The following is a 21,411-nucleotide window of genomic DNA, read 5'->3' on the forward strand; positions in this document are numbered from 1 at the left end:
ACAGGGAAGGAAGGGAAGGGAAGGGAAGGGAAGGGAAGGGAAGGGAAGGAAGGAAAGGAAAGGAAGGAAGGAAAGGAAAGGAAAGGAAAGGAAAGGAAAGGAAAGGAAAGGAAAGGAAAGGAAAGGAAAGGAAAGGAAAGGAAAGGAAAGGAAAGGAAAGGAAAGGAAAGGAAAGGAAAGGAAAGGAAAGGAAAGGAAAGGAAGGAAAGGAAAGGAAAGGAAAGGTCAGAATCATTATCTAATTTTAAAGACAGTTTAAGGACTGACACAGCAGCTCACAACCAGACATACAAGAGAGAATCATAGAATTGTAGAATGGCATCATAGAATATCCTGAGTTTGAAGGGACCCACAAGGATCATCAAGTCCAAATCCTGGCTCCACACAGGACTACACAAAAATCAGACCATGTGTCTGGGTGCTTTGTCCAAATGCTTCTTGAACTCCAGCAGGCTCAGTGCTGTGACCACTTCCCTGGGGAGCCTGTTCCAGAGTCCAACAACCCTCTTGGTGAAGAACTTTTTCCTGATATCCAACCTGAAGATCCCCTGATGCAGCTAGATGCAGAGGTCACTGGTCACCAGGCAGCAGAGATCAGCACCTGCCCCTCCACTCCACCTCATGAGGGAGTTGCAGGCTGCCATGAGGCATCCCCTGAGCCTGCTGTGCTCTGGGCTGAACAAACCAAGGGATCTCAGCAGCTCCTCATACAACTTCTGTTCTAGACCTTTCAACATCTTTGTTGCCCTCATTTGGACACTCCCTAATAGCATTATGTCTGTCAAGGTTTTGGCTACGCCAGAGTTAGATTTCTTTGTAAAGGCTCACACAATGCTGTGTTTTGGATTTTTGATGAAAATAGTGGTGATAATAAAACATTGTTTTTAGTTGTTGCAGAGCAGTGCTTATACAGAGCCAAGGACTTTTCAGCTTTTCATGTTGCCCTGCTAGCAAGGAGGCTGTGGGTGCACAAGGAACTGGGAGGTGACACAGCCAGAAGAGCTGACCCAGACTGGCTAAAGGGATATTCCTTACTGTATGGTGTCATGCTAACAATAAAACTGGAGTAAAGAAGGCGGAAGGGGGAACATCTGGAACGATGGCATTTGTTTTCCCAAGAAACTGTTACGTGGGATGAGCCCTGCTTTCCTGGAAGTGGCTGAACACCTGCCTGCTGATGAGAAGTAGTGAATGAATTCCTTGTTTTGCTTTGTTTGTGTGCATGGCCTTTGCTTAGCCTAGTAAATTGTCTTTGTCTCAACCCATGAGTTCTCACACTTTTACCTTTCTGATTCTATCCCCCATCCCTCGTGGGGAGAGTGAGCAAGCAGCTACATGGTGCTAAGCTCCCTGCAGGGGCTAAATCATATTAATGTCTTTTTTATATTGTGGTCCAAAACTCCATGCAGTACTCAAGGTGAGGCCACACCAGCGCAGAGCAGAGAGGGACAATCCCTTCCCTCAACCAGCTAGCAATGCTGTGCCTGATGCACCCCAGGGCACAGCTGGCCTTTTGGCTGCTGGGACACACTTCTGGCTCAGATTCATATTCATATTCATGTCCAATTTGCCACCAGAGCCCCCAGATCCTTTTCCACAGGGCTGCTGTCCAGACTCTTGACCCCCAGTCTGTACATGTATCCAGGATTGCCCTATCCCAGGTGCAGAATCTGACCCTTACTCCTGTTGAATTTCATATGGTTGGTGATTGCCCAGTCCTCTGAGAGAGCTTGCCCATTCCACATGAGCAACCTATCCAAAGGGTAGGATGTAATATGAAAGTGATTGAAACTGCTCTTTTGAAAATATATATATGGAGAGGAATATATCTAGGAGAAAGTGAAGGAGGAGATACTAAAACCAGAAGTGAAAGTTCAATACCTGTTGTGAAATTTTCATCTTTAAAATAATTTTAAGCGGACAATAGCTATCCTAAGCTTCATCCACCCTTGGAAATCAGGAAACCAGCTAACTTGTTTGCCTGCACAATGTAGCATAGCGTAGGAGTTGACTGCACTGTCAGTCATCAGACAGCAGTGTTGTAGTCAAAATAGTTGTAGGTGAGTGAGAAGGAAAGGCTTTGTAGGAAGAAGCAGTATATTTTCTCAGGCCAAATGATATAATGGGATGCAATGGACAAACTTCTCAATATGAAGTCCATTCAAAGCAGGTGAACAGACTGCATTGTCTTTATTCATGTGAAGTTTTTCTTGTAAGGTTTTTATGGCCTTATAATTTCAGGCAATTAGCTTATGGAATATTTACATAATGATGATTAACAGCATATTATAACAGTATTAGCATAATAGTATTGTCAGTGCCTAAAGTTAAGTTACATGCAGTGGAAGACCTAACAAGTGGAGATATACAGGAAAGTGGATGAACCTTCACTAAACTGTACAAACAAAAAAGACACGGAGGTAAACAAAAGATGTTGGATAGCCTTTCAAGGCCAGATTGCTTCACAAAACTTTCTTTTCAGGTGTTTCAAGATTGATATAAGCATTATGTTTTCATTCCTTTCAATGTAGAATACACCTTAAGTTAGAAGAAAGGCCCCTCCATATATGTAGTTTTCAATCTGTATTTTCACGTTGGTTTCATAAGTCTTATGCAGTTGAGCTGTTGGTACATTTGCTTGACAGACCGCACCTACCACATTTTCATTATAGATTAATTTTGAACACGTTGGAAAGAGGAGTTGAAGTCTCAAAGATAATGAAATTCCTGCAAGTTTCATGAAGAATGTTGGCTGGCTTAAGGAGAGTGCTAGAAAGGGAAAGACAGGCAGAATTCATCTGTTATACATCTTGTTTTGGCAGCAGAATACATGTACCTATTGGCCAGTCAGCCAAGCATACTGACTTGCAAACAAAAATGTGCACAGCGTTGGGTAGTCACAGCTAATGACTAAGTTCATCTGTTCTGTGGTTCATGGAACAACCTACTCTTATCTGCAGAAGTGTTGCAATACAAAAATTCAGCAAAATTGTCAGTAAAGAAATGTTTAAAACATATGTTATTCTCTACTCTCTGGCTGATTCAGCTTCACATTATAGATAGCCTTCCAAATATGTGGGAAGGCCCTTTTATGTAGAATGACATCCTACAAATACATTACTCACAGGCCACAGGCGTATATTCAAATTACGACTTTTAGTCCTTTATCAAATGAAAACTAGGGCTCAGCATCACTGGAGAATGCAAACAACAATCATCCTGTGCTTTTCCTTGGTGTGTTAAGAACACTGTGGAGTCCTGGAAGAGGGGAGTACAAAAGGAAAGATTTGAGGGTGCAGTTACCTGACATTGGAAGCTGATCTGAAATCCCTGAACCACTCCACCCCTGTCCATGTTCCTGCCCCCTTTTCTGCTTCCCCCTTTTCCCCCCAATCCCATGTCAGCACTGTACCACCAAGCAATCAGACACATCAGAGACTATTCTCCTAAAAATTAGTTCTCTTTCCTGTGGGGCTGGCTCTGAACTGGATGAGGTCTGTGATCTGGATAAGCACCATAGCATATCTGGGAGTTACCTGGAAGCAAAGGTGAGGGAAGAGTTTTCTCCTTTCAGTGGCAATCCAGACTGGTGAAACCATGGCTCTGAGGTATTTTGGCAAACCACAGTTTGCAGTATTTGTCCTGTCTGCTTTGCTAAAGAAACACATTGGAAAGACAGGACTCTAAAAGAGGTGCTAAGAGAATTTATTTGCCTTGATTTTTGATTAGCCTGAATCTTCATCTTATTATCTCCATCTGCAATAGGAGCTCTGAAGGGGCATTCAGCAAAGCAGAGTATTTTCTTAATATAGAGTATTTCTTTGTTAGACAGAAGAATATTAGAGTGAATACAGGCTCACTAATATCTCCATTGCAGTAGACAAGTTCATTGATTTTGGAGTCATTTTTGTAATGGACCACAATTTGGCCCAAATGCTTCCTTGAAATGTGTTAGAGATATGCTGAGTTCATGCACAATGTATAAAAGAAAGAAAAAAAAAAACACAAACACACATAAAGTATTAGCTCTCATTTGGCTGTATTGGCTATTCCCTTATATCTTAATACAAATTGTTGTGTACATAAATTCTAACACTGCAATAATAAATCTTGGCACTATAAATACACTGACTTGCAAACCCTGACTTTTTAAAAGCACAGTTCTATTATGGGCTGGAACAATATGTTGTCCTTGGAAGCCTATTTGAAAGCTTTTCTTTCAGTACAGGTTTTCTTCGCTGGATGCTTTGTCACCAGAATGCTATGCTTGTATTGACAGTGGCAGCAAGAGCAGAGAAGGCTTTTTGCACAGAAGTTTTTTTTGTTTGTTTGTACATATAAACAGCACTGTATGCTGTTTATATGTTTATATATGTTTATATACAATTTCCTTTGAAGGACAGGAAGAGGTCTTCAGCTCCTCACACAAACTAAGTGCTAGAAAATTCTTGAACTTATAGTATGTACCTGTCTGCCCACTTATCTCTTACTCACTCTTCCTGTCTTTAATCAGACCCTGTTGTTTCTGAGTAACAGTTTTCTCTGCTAGAGGGGGAAAAAAAATTATATATATATATAAGGAGCCCTGCATTAAAATATTAGCACTCCAGGGTTCTAAGATAATACAGTTTACCTTTAATTTCATATTCCATCCCATTCCTCAAACAATGTGGAGAATAAGAAAGAAAAAAAATAAAAAAAAATCCAGGAAATCCCTTCTTATGTATTCCAGTTCTGTGAGCATGGCCAGGATGTGTATATCACAGAGGTCCCACATGTATGCAGTCAACATGCTTCCAGCTGGAAGCTTCCTGCAAGCCCCACGGAAATGCCACCTGCATGTTAATCAGGCAAGCAGTCTCTGGAGGTTGCCTCTCTAGCTAGGATTTCTTCTTAACGAGAAGGGGGAGGGAAGGAAGGGCTCTGAATTATAAAGGCAGAACGGGAAGCCCCTGAAGTGACAAAACACTGAATTATTCATTGTGCAGTTTCTAATTGTTCTGGAAGTTAGCAGTACTATTTGTAGCTAAATCAGCTCGACATTGCTGTTTTCCCTTCCTCTCTCTCCTTTCTTAGGACTAGAGAAGGGAGGGAGAAGGAAAGACATCCCTGAAATGCTCATATCAGTCCTGCTGCAGCTCCTGGCATGCACTGAGCCAGAACTGAGAACCAAATGCACACTAAAAACTAAATGTTGCCAATTATTTATAGGCATACATTATAATCTCAATTCTGATATTTAATAGACTTTCTCATTAATGGTCTCATCAATTGCTGCTCTAGATCAGACCAATCTAACATTGTGTCCTATTTTTCACAGTGGTTAGTTAGCAGTAAGTGCTTCAGATACAGTATCAAGAAACCCAGTGCTGGAAAATTACAGACTAAACTGTCCATGAGGAAAATATTTTCCTATCATTCACAAGCTAGTGGCTGGTAAATGGCTGGCTACCCAGAGATGTTCATTCCATTAAAAGAAGAGAATCACAATTGCATGTGGCATTACCCAAATTAACCTGCAGTTCCAGCTTGAATACGACTGTAGGCCTTGTCACAGTAACATCAGACAATAACAGTTCATTCCATAAATTAAGTATGCAACAAGTGAAGAAAAATTAAATTTCAAGTGTATTCTTATTTATGTCTGTTATGTCCTACATAAGTAGAACAGCTAATGAGGGACATACACTTGGCATCATTTTGCCTGTCATTATTATATATTCCTTTCACATATATCATTTCACATCTTGAAACCATGTTTCCCCATCTAAATTAACTATTCTGAATCCCACATTTCTGTTTTCTGAAATATTTCTGTCTCTGAATTCCTTCTGGTTTTACTCCAGCCTTTGAGACAGGAAGATTAGAACTCATTGATTCATGTAATGGCATTATACATGCTAACATGTTGTTTCCCTTTTGACCACGAATGCACAGTGAGCAAAGGTCAATTAATCTGACACCACTGCTTATCCTTCCAATCAATATTACCTCATTGTTTCCTTGTTCTCCCACATCTGCCTGACTGTTGTTACACTTGGATTGCAGGGTCTTTCAGGCTGTACACTTTTCAATCTGTGCAATGCATATGCACAGAAGATGTTCAGTCAGTGTCTGCAGGCTCTGTTGCAATACAAATAGTTAACAGAGAAGTGGAAAATAATAAAGGATTCTCATTGTTTCCCTAGTTTTATATATATGTGTAAATAATTTCCCCCAGAGTGTCTTCAGTTAATTTTGAACCCAGTAACGTGTATAAATTAAATTATTTACTGGAATATACATTAATTAGCATTTATCCTTATTGAATTTCATTTGACATCAAGCTGTACATCCAACTAGTTAGATACCCTGAATCTATTATCTTCTGTCTTAGAAAATCTTTTTGCTGCAGGTAGGTGGGAGCTAAAAGGATATACCAGGAGAAGTATTAATGCTTTGCTTTCTTCTTAATAAGGTCTTTCTCTAAATGTTTGCTGTAAGAAACATGTCACTGGACATAGCTGATTTATAATCTGACCCAGAATAACTGTTCTTATATTCTAAGGTCTTCCAGCATTTTCCTGAGTTGATTAATGTTAGTAACTCTCATATACAGAATTTGCCACCTCATTGCTCCTTCCTGTACATGGATATTTCTAACTCTATGTAAAAAATATATATATATATATATATATATATATATTCTTTTTCTTTGATGAAATTTGAACTCCTTTTCTAGCCCTTACCTGTGCTTTAATCTATGGTGGTACTTTTCTGGTAAACCAATTGCTACTTAGCTTCCCTAACCTCTTTCTATGTGGGATTTGAAAACCAGATAAAATGTTACAAAACTTGTTTTGCCTACTTTTTTTTTTATACACACTGGCAAATCTTTGGGACCAAAAAGACATTGTGTTCATGAATGAAGCCAAGCTTGTTTATCTTCGTCACACCTGGAAGTTTAAAAAATTTATATTTTTTTAAATACTATTTCAACCAACATACCTGCTATTCAAAGAATATTTGTCATTATTCTGTGTTCAAGATCTCTCTCAAAGCAATGTTAGATGGACAGATAGATACACTTCACCCCCTTAAACACTCACACAGGTTTTAAGATTCAGAACTACAAAAGACTTTAAAGAGACAGTGCAAACTTTTCTATTACACTCAGCAGCTTCACTCTCAAACTCCAGAACTCAGATGCTCACACTCTCCTTTGCTTGGGAGCTACTGCCTATTGGTTTATTCATTTTTCTGAGTGTCTTTGTTTCTAGTAGTATGTGATCTTTATTAGTTTTCAAAGGGTGATCCTCTGCAATGGTAGAAATCATTTATCTTCTCTGCAATGTTCTTTCTAATTGTCACTCTCTGATATTTATGCCAACCTACCAATTAACTCCCTTGAAACTTCTAGTATAGTTTAGCACAAAGTGTTATTTATTTTTCTCTATTTATCTATTTGCTATTCAAAATCTATCTTACCACTCTGACTTCTCATTTCCTGTTTTATGTATGCCATTAGTTGAGTTCCATGTCCTGATAGATGTCTGTTTGACTGGAGTAATCTCAAGAGTCTTCCCTGTTACCTGCGCTATCCAAAATGCAGGCACCCAAACTTTTGACTGCTTGCCAATGCTGTATACTGTTTGCTGTTTATTATTTGTAGTTACTGTATATCCATCCTAACCTCACAGGCTTTCAGGATCCCACGGTCTTCATTTCTTTGTACACAAAAATGGGTTGAGCATGGAAGAGCCACATGTGCAGGATGTGCCTTAGAAGTGCATGTTAATATGCAACCATAGGTATCTTCTTCACATCTCTAATGTATTATTCATGAGGAAGTCTTTAAAGAAGCATCAATTCAAGGGGTATTCTTTTTCAGATTTAAAGAAACAGTTCTTTGTTTTCAATTCCATCTTTACAGAGACTGTTGGTTTCTATCTGGAAGGGCTGTTCTACTTTATTGGTCCAAATGGTGGACAGATTGAACTGAATCAGTAGGTTTCACCAAATTAACTAGAATGTCTCTAAATTAGCATATTGTGACTCTGCAGGTTGTCCATTAACTGATTCATTAATTAGAACAAGGTAGAACACTACCTACTGTTACATAGCAGAGTTTATGAGAGAAGATAATTAAATAGATAAGTATGAAATCACTCAGAGCACCATGAAAATGCTTCCCTAGAGCACTTCCTAGCTTGGGCATCTTAAATTAGAAGAGCAGAGATAATTCTTTCTAATGTAACAATCATATTTTATTTTCAAGAAAATAAGCTTTTATGCAGATCTAAGAAACAGTAATTTGGAGTGCTGCTGACATCAAACTGAAAATAACTGAAAAAAACTGCTGAAACTTTTTTCTTCATGTTTTGTTGTGCTGGCCATAGTTCTACTGGCTACATCTACACCAGTGAATTAAATGGTCCATGGATCTTTCTGTGGTCCTGAGGCCAGCTGGCACCACATAGCTCATATTAGCCCATATAGCTAAGCCCTCTTCCCTCCCAGAACAGGGTAGCCAAGTTGAAATGGCCTATTAGGAATGATCCCCTCTCCCTGGTGACTCCCCAGTTGTGCTAGGCACAGTTGGCACAGACAAAAAACAAGTTAAGGATCATGCTAACAATTAACAGCATAGTTAATCACAGTGAGTGCTTGAACCCATGGCTGAACTGTTCAGTTTCTCAGTACAAACATAGCCATTGTGTTTCCAACAGGACTGAACAAATAATGCTTTTAATATATTCACAGTCTCTCCAAATAAAAAACAAATGCTTCATTCTTTCTGGAAAACAGAAGGGAATGACCAAAAAAAAAAAAAAAAAAAGAAATTCAGATAATTTATCAGATAATTTATCTGATATTATGTCAAGCAGGTAGGTTACCAGTTTCTCAGAAGTTATTTATAAACTGTAGGCAAAACCCCACAGGAGTGACATGTATCCACTTATCCTAATAGCATTGATTTTCAGCTACTGTTAACTGCAATGACAAAGAGCCACATTTCAGACAACAATTCAGCTGGAAACACTGTCAAGAAATTGTGTGACTGACAGGCCCACTATCAGGGAAGTGTATTACCAGTCGTCAGCTCATCTGCAAAAAGCCAGTGGTTGTGGAAGAGACCAGAGTTGGGGTTTGGTCTTATCAAACATACAGCTTATCTGCCCAGAATTTACATAGCTGTGAACTGCCAGTCCTCATAAGGCTTTATTCAGCAAAGTGAGATGCACTTTAGAAGTTATTTTGTTTTCCATGGGGCCCTATGAAGGGCTCTCAAAGCTGATCAAAGTACCCCTCTTTAGACTGATAACATACTAAAAGCAAGTGTCTATGGGTCAATACCTGCTGGAAAGTGAGAGAATTGAATAAAACCTGCAAATTTCTGTCAATTTCAACGTTTCAAGACCTTAAAGGAAAAACTTCGTATAAGGAGTAATAACATACTTGATTTCAAATGGAGCCGGATGGGAAACAGGTTTTCCAGCCTGTAAAATACTGAGATGATTTTCTTACAGACTGGACGAAATGCAAAACCCTTTACAAAGCCTTAAACAGAAGGAAGCCAACGCACAAAGGAGCTAATGGCTAGGGCACTTACCCTGTGAGATAAGATTTAAGAACCTTTTATGAGTCTGAGAGAGGATGATCATACTTCAGGCATATGTCTTCTGGCTTAGTTCATACTGTCATACTTCAGGCATATGTCCTAACCACCAGACTATTGGCTTTTTCACATTTGGCCAAAAATGTGTCCCCATTATAGTTTTTTGTTTGTTTGTTTGTTTGTTTGTTTTCAGTTGTACTGCTGGAAGCAATAAATTTCTATTGTACTATTTGATTTAACTAAACTGAATTTTTCAACCAGAAAAAAATCTTACCCTGCTCTTGTAGTGAGTCTTCATTATTTTAAGTTGTTTGAAGAATTTCACTGTGCAAAGTATTCATTGTTGATATTTTCTTCTGAAACACTAAAAAATTGATTAGCTATAAATGTCAACACAATCAATAACTAATTTCTTTAATGCTGTGCAGTATGGAAATAATTAGAATAGCAAAGGGAACTGTTATTTCTCTTCGTGTTCCCCACGTGCTGAACATTAACAAAGCCTATGAAGAAAGACACAACAAAAGACTTAGACTCTACAACTCGGTGAAGGAAACATTTTCAAAATTATTCATGTTCTCCTTTATTCAGACTTCCAGTTCCATATTCTCTTTTTTTACTTACTTCTGCTTCTTATGAAGTACTATTTCTTAGATTTCCAACAGTCTGATTTGTTGAAAAAAAAAATCAGGCTGGATATCAGGAAGAAGTTCTTCACTGAGAGGATTGTCAAGCACTGGAACAGGCTCCCCAAGGACATAGTCACGGCACCAAGCCTGTCGGAGTTTAAGAAGCATTTGGACTGTGCTCTTAGTCATATGGTCTGAATTTTTGGGTAGACCTGTGTGGTGCCAGGAGTTGGGCTTGATGAATCCTGGAAAGAATTATGCAATGCTTTTAACTATTATTATTTGAATATTTCAGCATCTACCAAACAATACTTATGACTTACTTGAGACAGTAAGCATCAGTACAAAGGAAAAATTTCACATATTTCTCAAACTTTTACAAGATACAGGGCCTATTGTACTTAATTGACAACCATAATAACAATACAAAACAAAACAAAACAAAGTCATTTCATTTTGTAAAGAAAGTATTTTAATAACATTTGCATGCAAGAGCACTTTTTAATCTTGCCCTAGTCTAGGGAATGGTTTAATGATATCTCATTCTACACATGTACAAAAAAATCATAATTGATAAAAGACAGCAAATATGTCCCAGATAGACATTTGCACTGTATATTTCATAAAATTACTTACTTGGTCATGTCACTTATTTGTTAATAATTTATATGCTTTCAGTAATGATGAAACATCTTTAGTTTTTGGAGATTTGACAAATGAAATCCCTTTCTTTTTGTTCTCAGTTCCTTTTTCCCTAATGGCTCAATATTTCAAGCTTGAAGGCAGTAGAACCAGTGTAGAACAATCAGTATTTTAAAACACTTTGTATATGCCAGGCACCTGCATTAAATTGTATGTCATTAAAATGACAATCTATAATGTGTAAACAGTTCGATAAGGCATTCCATGTAGATTTAACAATTTCATTGTAATTCTTTCAAAACGCATAGCATTTTTGTGGGTTTCCGTGCTTTTTGTCATTATTGAAGCCAATAACCTTGACCAGTGTATCTGCACTAAATGCATTAAATGCCATTTCCACTCTATATCTTCATCCAGTACATAATGCTGCTGTTTGCAATATTGCCAACATTACCAATGTCATCATATTTTTTATGTAGGTTATACTGATGGATAATAACCTCAATTAAGCAAACGGGAAAACATGAAAAAACCATCATGATTAGATTAAATAACCATGGTAAGTGAGTGAATGATTGAGTATCTGACAGCTAAATCAAAGATTTCTGCTTATTTTGGAAGAATCAAGCATGAAAGAGTTGCTGTCAATAAATATAACAAGCCTACTGCATAGACAGGTATACTATGTAAGATCAAATTGTATCAGCATCAGCTCAGTATCATGACTACAGCAGTGTATTTTATCATCTGACTGAGAATTGAACAAATTATGAAACGGAAAACAGAAAAAAAAATCAACAGAATTTTGATTATGCTGTGTAAAGATTTATAACATATCTTTTAAAAAATATTTATAGTTATAGTTTCAAGATTATCCTCCTTTACAAATCACATTTTCTTTTTAAAATATGTATGCTTATAGTTATGTTACATATAAATCATCTTTTTAAAATGTCATCAGGTTCTTGACCTCAGTGATCTCTTAAGTGTATTCAGTTTGTTTTCCTTTAATTTACTAGCCATTCTTCTTGCACTGGCATTATGGAAGAGTGTCTAAATGTTGCCAGTGAAGCATTAAATTTAACACGTTTTGAATAATATTCTAAATCCCTGAATTTTACAAGAACTTGAATTTTAACAGTCAATGCATATGAAAATATACTTTTATTTTCTGCCAGCTTTGAATGAGTCTTCATTCTTGCAAGTGTCACACACTAAACAATGTCTTTTAATATCTGCTGGGCACCTGGCCAGTTTACTTCTTTCACTGCAATTACAGCTTTGGCAAGTTTTGACACAACTATGAAACCATGCTTATGTCTGGCATATAGTAAAACTTTACATTGGGTAAATTATTATTAATGATCAGCACTTAAGCAGCTCTTCAAAATCCTTCACACACATTAACTGATTAATGCACAGCACTTGTGTTGGAAGTATAATGTCTCTATAGTAAAGTCACAATGTGCTGCTAGAAAGTTGTGCCATAATTATATAGAGCTCATTGATATTTTTTTTATTTAGTATGAGCATCTGTTTTTCCCAACTGTTCCAAAATATAGTCAGCACTTACTTGCTTTATTTGCAAAGCAACTAATCAAGAATAATCAATTGCTTCTATTTAAAGTAATTAAGGTTAAATTCTTATAAACTAAAGCAAACGGTAAAACTCCTAGTGACTTTAAATAGGGTCTAGATTTCTTCTCTAGGATTTTTTCTGAGTTTAGACCTAGAAGAACCACTCTAATCTTTTTTTGTCTATTAATCACAAACTTCAAGCAGAGTATATACCAGCAGATTTTCCTGAAGGAATAAAATACTCCATAACTGGATGGCTAAACATATTTCACTAATTTTTAAAGCCTCTAAAGATATTTTTTATTTAGTCTACTGTAACTGTTTCCACCTTCTTTCTATAGTAAAAGATTACATTTGCAACATAAGTAAAAATCACGAAACTCTTATATATATATGTCCATATGCATGTAACACCTGCAAAACAGATGTTAAAAAAAAATTAGCATTACAATAGCAAAGTCAAGGTTTTCAAACCTAAACAATGCTATAACTAAGGTTGCTTATGCATTAATAATTCAGCCTTTCTTTGTATATTCAGTACAGTAAATTCTTAATTAGTATAATTTTTTTCTATTAAACCTGAAGCTCAGTTCTCAAGATGGACAGTGTTCACTTTATGAGCAGCTTTTTAATTTTTTGCCTTTCCTTATTTGCCTTCATGAAGCCCTGTGCTCAGCTTACTACATGCCATGAAATCAGCCCCATCCATTTGTTCATGAGCTTTTTTAACGTTATCACCACTGCCACATTTGAAAGTTTGATAATGTTTATATACTTTCATCCCAATATTGTGAGCTAAATGGAGAGTATTATTATTATAGGTAAGGAACTAGGATAGTGTGAAATCAAACTAAAAGTGCCCATTAATTTTGATAGAGAAGTCCTGTATGGATAGAAAGATGCTAACAAAGTGTTAGATATTTTCAAAATCCATTTTCCAATGGTTTTGCAGAAAACACATACAGAAAAAAAGTTTAGTACAACTCCTTAGCAATTCAAAGGAATCCTATGGCAAAATCAACAAGGACTTCTGTGGGTCCTAGTCTTTAAGAAAACATTTAGTTACAATAAGTATTTATAACTATTTATAAGTATATAACATTTATTACAATAAGTAATTATAGGACAGTTATAATTAGGTATAATTACAATAAGTAATTATAGGACAGTTTAGCATAGTCCCTGACCACACTTGCTATCAATTTCTACAATGAATGACACAAGATTCTACAGGCAACAGCATCGTTCATTATACAGCTTTGATGCATCCATAGATTTCAAGCCAGTGGAAAGCTACTTTAAGTTGTTTGTTTTTTTTTTTCAAATCTTAGTTAAGGTCCATGTATTTGAAAAACATGTTCTAGACAACCAAAGGTTATCTGAGAGTAACTGGAACTGTTTCAGTTCCAATTGGGAATTCACAGACATGGTGTGAAATGCTTCATTTACAACAATTGATATGTTAATACAAAATAAAAATTAGTACCTTTGGAATCAAACTTGAATCACATTCAGCATTAATAATCACATCTGGAAACCTAAGAAAAATGCAACAAACTAATTCACTTTCCTTAAATATGTATTGCTCTGTAATGTAACTTCCCATGACCATACATATAATACAGTAAAGTGGATTATCTGTCAGAACAAAGGAAAAGATAAGATCTCTTTGCTAAAATTTGAGTTTTTCTTAACAGCCCTGCACCCTGTAAAAGAAATTCTTTTCAATATAGCCAGTCACTTGGCATTTAAGAAGGATTTTAAAAAAAAAGAAAAAAGAGTGAGTAATATTGTTTGTGTCTGTTCAGGTTTCAACAATGAATTTCAGGCAGTTTATGCTGTGATTGATTGAGAATATGTAATACCTTTGCATCTGTTTTTACTTTCATAAAAACAGACATGAAGAAGAATTTAAAACAAAAATGAATTTAATCAGATTGGCTTTTTCTGCTTTCCTCCTTTATATCTAAGCCAAGTGCAAAATGAAACTGGTTCTATGGTCTGAGATCATATCTCTGCCATACAGTGAGACAATGAGTAAAATATATTCCACTCAAGTACCCTGACTGTAATAATTTTTGCCTCAAAACCTGCAGTGCTGCACATAAGAAGCAAAACACAATAAAACGCAAAGCTATTGCTTCCTACACACAACTCCAAAGCTGTTTTTAAACATGCAGATAAAATTTCATGCATTAGCAGAAACAGTATTGAGTGCATTTTAAATAAAGAAAATATTACCATTTCCAGAAGGGAGGAATTCCATAAGAATTTATATATGTATATCATTCAGACAAAAATGTATACTTTGGCAAACTGGACATAAAATGCTTCTGTGTATTTGAATTAAGTTTATCAGAGTTGTTTCATGGCTTTCTGATTTGGGTCCCAAGTAGATTACAGTTTGAAATTGCCCAATATCTGAAAAAGACAAAGACTTGTGAAACCAGTTACTTTTGAAAATAGTTTATTTATATTAAACAAAGACTTATGAAAACACCTTTTCTGGGGAGATTTTCCTATATCCAAACTGTCACTTGCAAATGACTGTGTCAGCATTGGTAACTCAAATTTAACTTAGACATACAATCAGAAAAGTGAGTTTGAATGTGAGCAATTTCATTTTTACCCACTCCCACCCTACTAGAACCTCCAAATATTTTATTATTATTAATTCAGTTTTATCTTATCAGCTAATACCATACAATGAAGCCAAAATCTGTTAGCATCTAAGGGGCTGAGGAACTCCACTGACAACTGAATGGCACTATGCCCCTAAGTTGTTCCCCCACTTCAGAGATGCTCCCCAAGTTTTTGAGTGTCTTCCAAGAAATAAAAAGTCTGAATTACATTCTTTCTCTTGCAACAGAATAATTTAGCCCATATATCATACTCAGAGCCTTAAAAAGTGTAAGGACCTTCAGCTACTGCCCTTGGACAAAGTGAGACACCAAACTCAGGAAAATATGACAAAACTATTGACATCTATTCCCTTTCCACCCCCAGGTTTTAGAGCCTTCTCTGCCTGCTTGGTATTTAAAGCCTTTGTATTGCTAACGGCCACAAATGACAGTTAAGAAGAGAAAAGAAGGAAGACAGCCATCTTCTCAATACATGTGACATAAAATGTGTGTGATAATTTAGAAATCATTGTCCAAAGGGCATTGTTAAAATGTTGTATGTATGTACCATCAGAGACATTTAGAAAAGACAGTTTATCAATGAATATCAGATCACAACTAGCCTTTCATCTATGGTTTCTGCAATTTGCTCAGTAAAGTATTTATCCTTACGTACAATATTTTACCCTTTGGCTATATAGCAGATTAATAATTTTCTAGTTATTAGCCACAATTGCCAGTAAAGCCTACAGAAATTATAAATGAGTCATCAAAGACTATCATCAAAGTCATCATTTTTTGCTGTTGAATTTGTAGTGTTATAAACTTTCTGCATAGGTTACTGTGATTTATAATATCCCAAAACTCACTTTAACAATGATTTTCTTATGACAAGTCAAGTCATAACATTTTTTAATTTATCATGATCACTACAATAGAAAATGCAAACTGCTCATGAATCATACCATCTGGGGACAGAGGGCTGGGGAGCAACTCTGCAGAAAAGGACACTGGGGTCTGGCAGACAACAAGCTGAACACGATCCTACAGTGCTCCAGCATCAAAGAGGAACAACAGTCTCCTGGGCTGCATTAACAGGAACAGAGCCAGTACATCAAAAGATGGTATTATCCTCGTCTACTCAAACCTTGTCAGACCATCACACCACAGCTAGAGTACTGTGTGGAGTTTTTGACCTCCCAGTATAAGACAGATATGAATAAACTGAAACAAGTTCAGTGGAGGGCTGCCAAGATAGTCATGGACTGGAGAACTTGCCATGTGAAGAGAGGCTGAGGGAGCTAGGCTTGTTAAATCTGGAGTAGCAACAGCTTCAGGAGGACCAAAGAGCTGCTCCCCCAGAACCTATGGGAAGGGTATCAAGAAAATAACCAGGATTCAGGGTCTTCATGGAGAACCATGGCAGAAGGACAAAAGATTGTGTGCATAAACTGAAACAAGCATGTTAAGATTGGTTAAGGTTAAGATTGGGTGTAATGAGAACATTTTTCCTTTTCAGGACCGTCAAGCATTGGAAGAAGTTTCCCGGAGAAGCTGTGTGGTTTCTGTCTGTTCTCGGAGATTCTCATGACACAATTAGATAAAGCCTTCAGCCACCTGGGTCTGACCTCAACTTGACCCTGGTTTGAACAGGAGTATGGACCAGATTGCTCCTAAGGTCCCTTTCAATATAAATGATTGATATGATTTATGATTTTGTTTTATGACCTATGATTTTAGGACTTTCTCACTCTAAGCTAAGGACCAGAATGGATTGTCTGAGAAGGTTGTGGCATTTTTACCCTGGCAGAATTTGAAGAGGCTAGAGGGGAAAAGGAGGAGTTTGGCAAACACACACCTGCAAGAAACACATTAGATGGTGTTGTGCTGGGATTGGGACATAGACTACGTGAGTTATATAGGTCATTTCTAATTCCAATTGCCAAGTAAAACTCTGAGAATTTATGAATTGATTAACCTTCTATGATGAATATCTGATTAAAATGACATCAGAACAAAATAACCCCAACAAGCTGGTGCTCATACTATATAAGCAATTCCCTTCTTCCTTAGAATTCTACAGAATCTATCTAGTGGGTCGACACTTTCCAAGCAGTTTCACTGTTTTCTGCTGCAGATCTGTCTATGTTAATCATATTTCAAATAAGATGCAATACAATAGTGATTCTCAACCTCCTGTCCACAGACTGCTCATGGTGTATAAGGCATCAGAAAAGGCATCCACAAAAAGTTTGCAAAGATGTCCACATAAAAGTATGTACGTATGCATATTCATACAATGTATGGGCATACCTACATTCTCTTTTGAAGGATGCACGCTGATGTTGCCTGGCCCAGCACAACTGAGTACTTTCTCCCAACTGCTGTTTCTATCTGTAGGCAGGCACTGTAAAAAAACATGCAGATCACATTAAATTTTTTTTATTATTTTCAACTGAAATGTTTACAAACTTAGCATTCTATCGTTATACGTTGATATTAGAAAACAATAGGGAAGACTCTTTCCTAAATGGTAAGACCTTAATTCATCATTCTTTCCATACGTGCTGATTCATTAAATATTTCTGCAATACAAGATGGTTTGCAGACATGTTTCATAAGATTTAGGCAAAATTAAGAAAAGCAGACACTTTCCTTTGCAGCTTGAGAAATGGCTTTAAGGGTGTGTTATCAATTTGTGATGCATGATTTTGCTATTAAGCTTATTAAAGAAAAATATGTATCACTGTACAACTGGTTGTGTTTATGCTTTCAAACCACAATGGTCATCCATAGAAAATAAACACACACCATTAGCTCCCCTTGTTTTCTTGAATTCTTGAAAAAGCAGCAAACTGTTTTGGCTCCTGGGTTCAGATAACAAAGATATAATTCCAAGAACTGAGATAGCATTTTTAATTCTTTTGATTTATATAGGAGAGTACTTTAATGAGTAGTGTAAATTTTTACAATTTGTGTAAGGGTTTTTTTTGCTATTTTATTGGGTTTTGCTTTTTTGTTTAAATGACAACGAGATTTCTTTTTTTTGCTCTCTAACTAACAGATTTTTTTCCCTTCTGTATGTTCGATACAGAAAGAAATGTGCACCACGCAAACTTCTCTGTGGCTTTTATCCTTTGTGAAGGTTACATTCATGAGAACTAGCATTGTAACTGTAGTAGAACATGATATGTTATTTAGCTGGGATTCTTGAAGTCAAGTTGTTTACAGTTCTCTTGTGCACTTGTAGTCTCAGCCCATAGGTCTGTTTATACTGTTCTTGCCAAGCTGAAAGCAATTCTGTCACTGCGCCATAGGCTTCTACATAAGACTCAGCACTGCAGTGAGTTGAGTCAGTGGTATTGGCAAGCAGCCAGATTTCATCACTGCCTCAGGTTTTCTGGCATTTAGCTAGTGTCCAGGTCAGGTTGCTATAAAAGATATGGAAAAGAAAGGCTGTGTCTTCCTTTCAAATGTAGTTTATTAAAGCCATTATTTGCCCAGAACATTAAATGAATATAAACCTTTCTGACTAAATTTTTTGTCTGTGTAATAAAGTTATAAATCCTTAATTTAGATGCCTGAGTAAACAATCACATTTCTTCTCATTGCTAAAGCTAAAAAGGAAAAAAATATATGAAAATGGAGGAAACATAGGATTATTTTCCAAATTTCCTAATTATTGATTCCTTCTCTGCTGAATAAAAGGTTGTAACTAACCTCTAGTCTGGACTTCATCACTGACTTTGATGGGACATCTCTTATAGTTGTACTGTGTAGAAGTTTTTCCCTTAAGTATAATAATGCTTATGCACCTCTACATATTAGTGATGGGATGGGGAGGGGAGGGGAGGGGAGGGGAGGGGAGGGGAGGGGAGGGGAGGGGAGGGAAGGGAAGGGAAGGGAAGGGAAGGGAAGGGAAGGGAAGGGAAGGGAAGGGAAGGGAAGGGAAGGGAAGGGAAGGGAAGGGAAGGGAAGGGAAGGGAAGGGAAGGGAAGGGAAGGGAAGGGAAGGGAAGGGAAGGGAAGGGAAGGGAAGGGAAGGGAAGGGAAGGGAAGGGAAGGGAAGGGAAGGGAAGGGAAGGGAAGGGAAGGGAAGGGAAAACATAGTGCATCTTGCATCAAAGCATGCTGGAGAGAGAACCAGACATGTTCCTGAAACACTGACATTCCAAAACAATTAAAGTGTCTAGTATGATACAAATTGTTTGTATACATATAATAGTAACCTTTCAACTGTTTGGGGGCTGATTGCCTCACATTACTTTGGCTCCTATACTGACTGTATTTCCAAAAGGAATTTGTAGGGAAAAAAAAAGGAAAAGGATTTCCAAAAAGGAATTCTACTGCACTCTTTCCAGTCATTGCTGTCAAGTACAGTTTCATGTCATAAGTGACATGTTCTGTAAGTATGTTGTATTCACAGAGTGTTCATGTAAGGGCATGCTTATCAGCAAAGCACCTCATCACAAGCCTTGGTCTTGTGAAGCAGAGTGTGACTGACAGAGGCTGACACTGCTGAAAAGCACAGGTGTGAAGCTGGTATGGATGGGGTTGTAGTGTGCTACCTCAGTGCTGCAGTGTGCTGATGTAGGATAGTAGCCCATGCGAGCCCTGAATATGTGATCAGAGAACATCGTACTCAAAGGAGGTAAGAAATCTTGAAGGCCATGTGAATGGCAGTGAGCAGTCTGAGATAGTGAGCAGTCACGAAGTGTCTTCTTTCTGCCTCATTTCCAGTCCATCACTCTTAGCTACTTCCAGATGCTCACTCCTGAATCCAAGAAAAGGGAAGCAAGAATAGAAAAAAACCCTGAGTAGACACCCTCAGCAGCACAAAAGCAAGATCCAGTGGCCAAAACTTATGCTGTTGGTAAATCCCTGAACTTTTGTTTGTTTAGTTTTGTGGAGAATAAATTGAGGCTGCAAATATCTGAGTAGACTGCCAAGAACGATGCTGCATGACTAGCAGTTATTGTCAATATCATGCCCAGAGAAGTTGTTGATATCACGAATTCCTGGAAGTGCTCAAGGCCAGGTTGGATGGGGCTTTGAGCAACCTGGTCTGGTGGGAGGTGCCCCTGCCAATGGCAGGGGGGTTGGAATTAAATTATCTTTATGGTCCCTCTTCCAACCCAAACTATTCTATGATTTTATGATCATTAATTAATCCTTCAGACAGTTTTTCCCTATTGGTTGACTCCCTTTGTGCTTCCTAAGTAGCCTGAATTCATAATACTGAGGTGTGAATTGTTTGCTATTTTTTGCAAGGGGGGACTTATTAACATACAACTTCTTCGGACAGTTTTACTGCCTTAACATAGGCCTTTATCTGAATTTCAGACATTCTAATGTGTTTGTGACTGTCAATCCAGAAACACAGAGATCCATATAAGGTCTATGACAAATCTAATACACAGATATTTAAAAACATTTTAAATGGCATTCCATATAGGCAGCAGAATCAAGACCTCTACTTCCAAATTTGATAACAAAGTTCCTAAACTAACGCTAATCTTTCCAGTCATCTTCTGTTACCTTGACACATACAATAAGAACGTCTATATTTCTGAATAGACCATGTGACATGAATCCCACCCTAATGCTGCTGTTTTGTAGCAGCACAGAGAAGTCCATCCCTCCAATTAGATCATTACAAATATCTGTAAAGATTCAACAAGAGACATCCTTATTCTGATCAATCTTAGGCTAGCTATGGAGACATATGAAAGCCCAGATCTGTATTCATTGTGATGAGGAATAAATTTAGGTTTGCAATATATTTACATAAGAATGTGGTTGTAAGAGAAGAGATTAATTTGAAAAAGACAGGAATCCTGTGGTTTTAACACATGCAGAAAATCTGTCTAGTTTACATACCAAAATTAATTCAAGACACTTGCCTAACATTAGCATCATCTACTTTCAGTTAGCCAAAAGTTGTATGTCTAGTTTAAATGGTTCATATAGACTCCTTCTCTAAAGTGGAACAGGAAGGAAAAAAAAATGGTGTGTCCAGAAAACAATCTATCTCACCTGAGGCTCATTTTATTTGAGAAAGATCACTATTTGAAGATTCCTTTTTTAGCTCTTAGCTATTGAGGAAACCTAGACAAATTGTACAGATTAGACATCAAACTTTAAGATGATAGATGAGATGAAACTTCTCCTGTGTGTTTTATCCAGACAAGCATGGTTCTGACCAAAAAAAACAAAACAAAACAAAACTAAACTAAAAATCCTACCTCTAACACATCTATTAAAAGGGAGAGGGTGAATATATTAAACTCTGCTAGAAGCTTTTAATACTGTCTGTGACTGTGTGTGGATGAACTGGTCAGTGA

General features: G+C 37.2%; 1 long non-coding RNA gene across 1 annotated transcript in view; it reads left to right on the forward strand.

Annotated features, from left to right (window-relative positions):
• The window catches only part of LOC121066007, a 36,267-nt gene extending 18,170 nt beyond the window's left edge, over positions 1–18,097 (forward strand). Inside the window, exons 3-4 of the long non-coding RNA XR_005817456.1 lie at positions 11,349–11,428; positions 16,588–18,097. This is a non-coding gene — a long non-coding RNA (uncharacterized LOC121066007). The remainder of the gene's footprint in view (positions 1–11,348; positions 11,429–16,587) is intronic.
• The last annotated feature ends 3,314 nt before the right edge of the window (positions 18,098–21,411 follow it).

Source organism: Cygnus olor, chromosome 1 (assembly GCF_009769625.2).
Source record: "Cygnus olor isolate bCygOlo1 chromosome 1, bCygOlo1.pri.v2, whole genome shotgun sequence".
Taxonomy (NCBI): Eukaryota; Metazoa; Chordata; class Aves; order Anseriformes; family Anatidae; genus Cygnus; species Cygnus olor.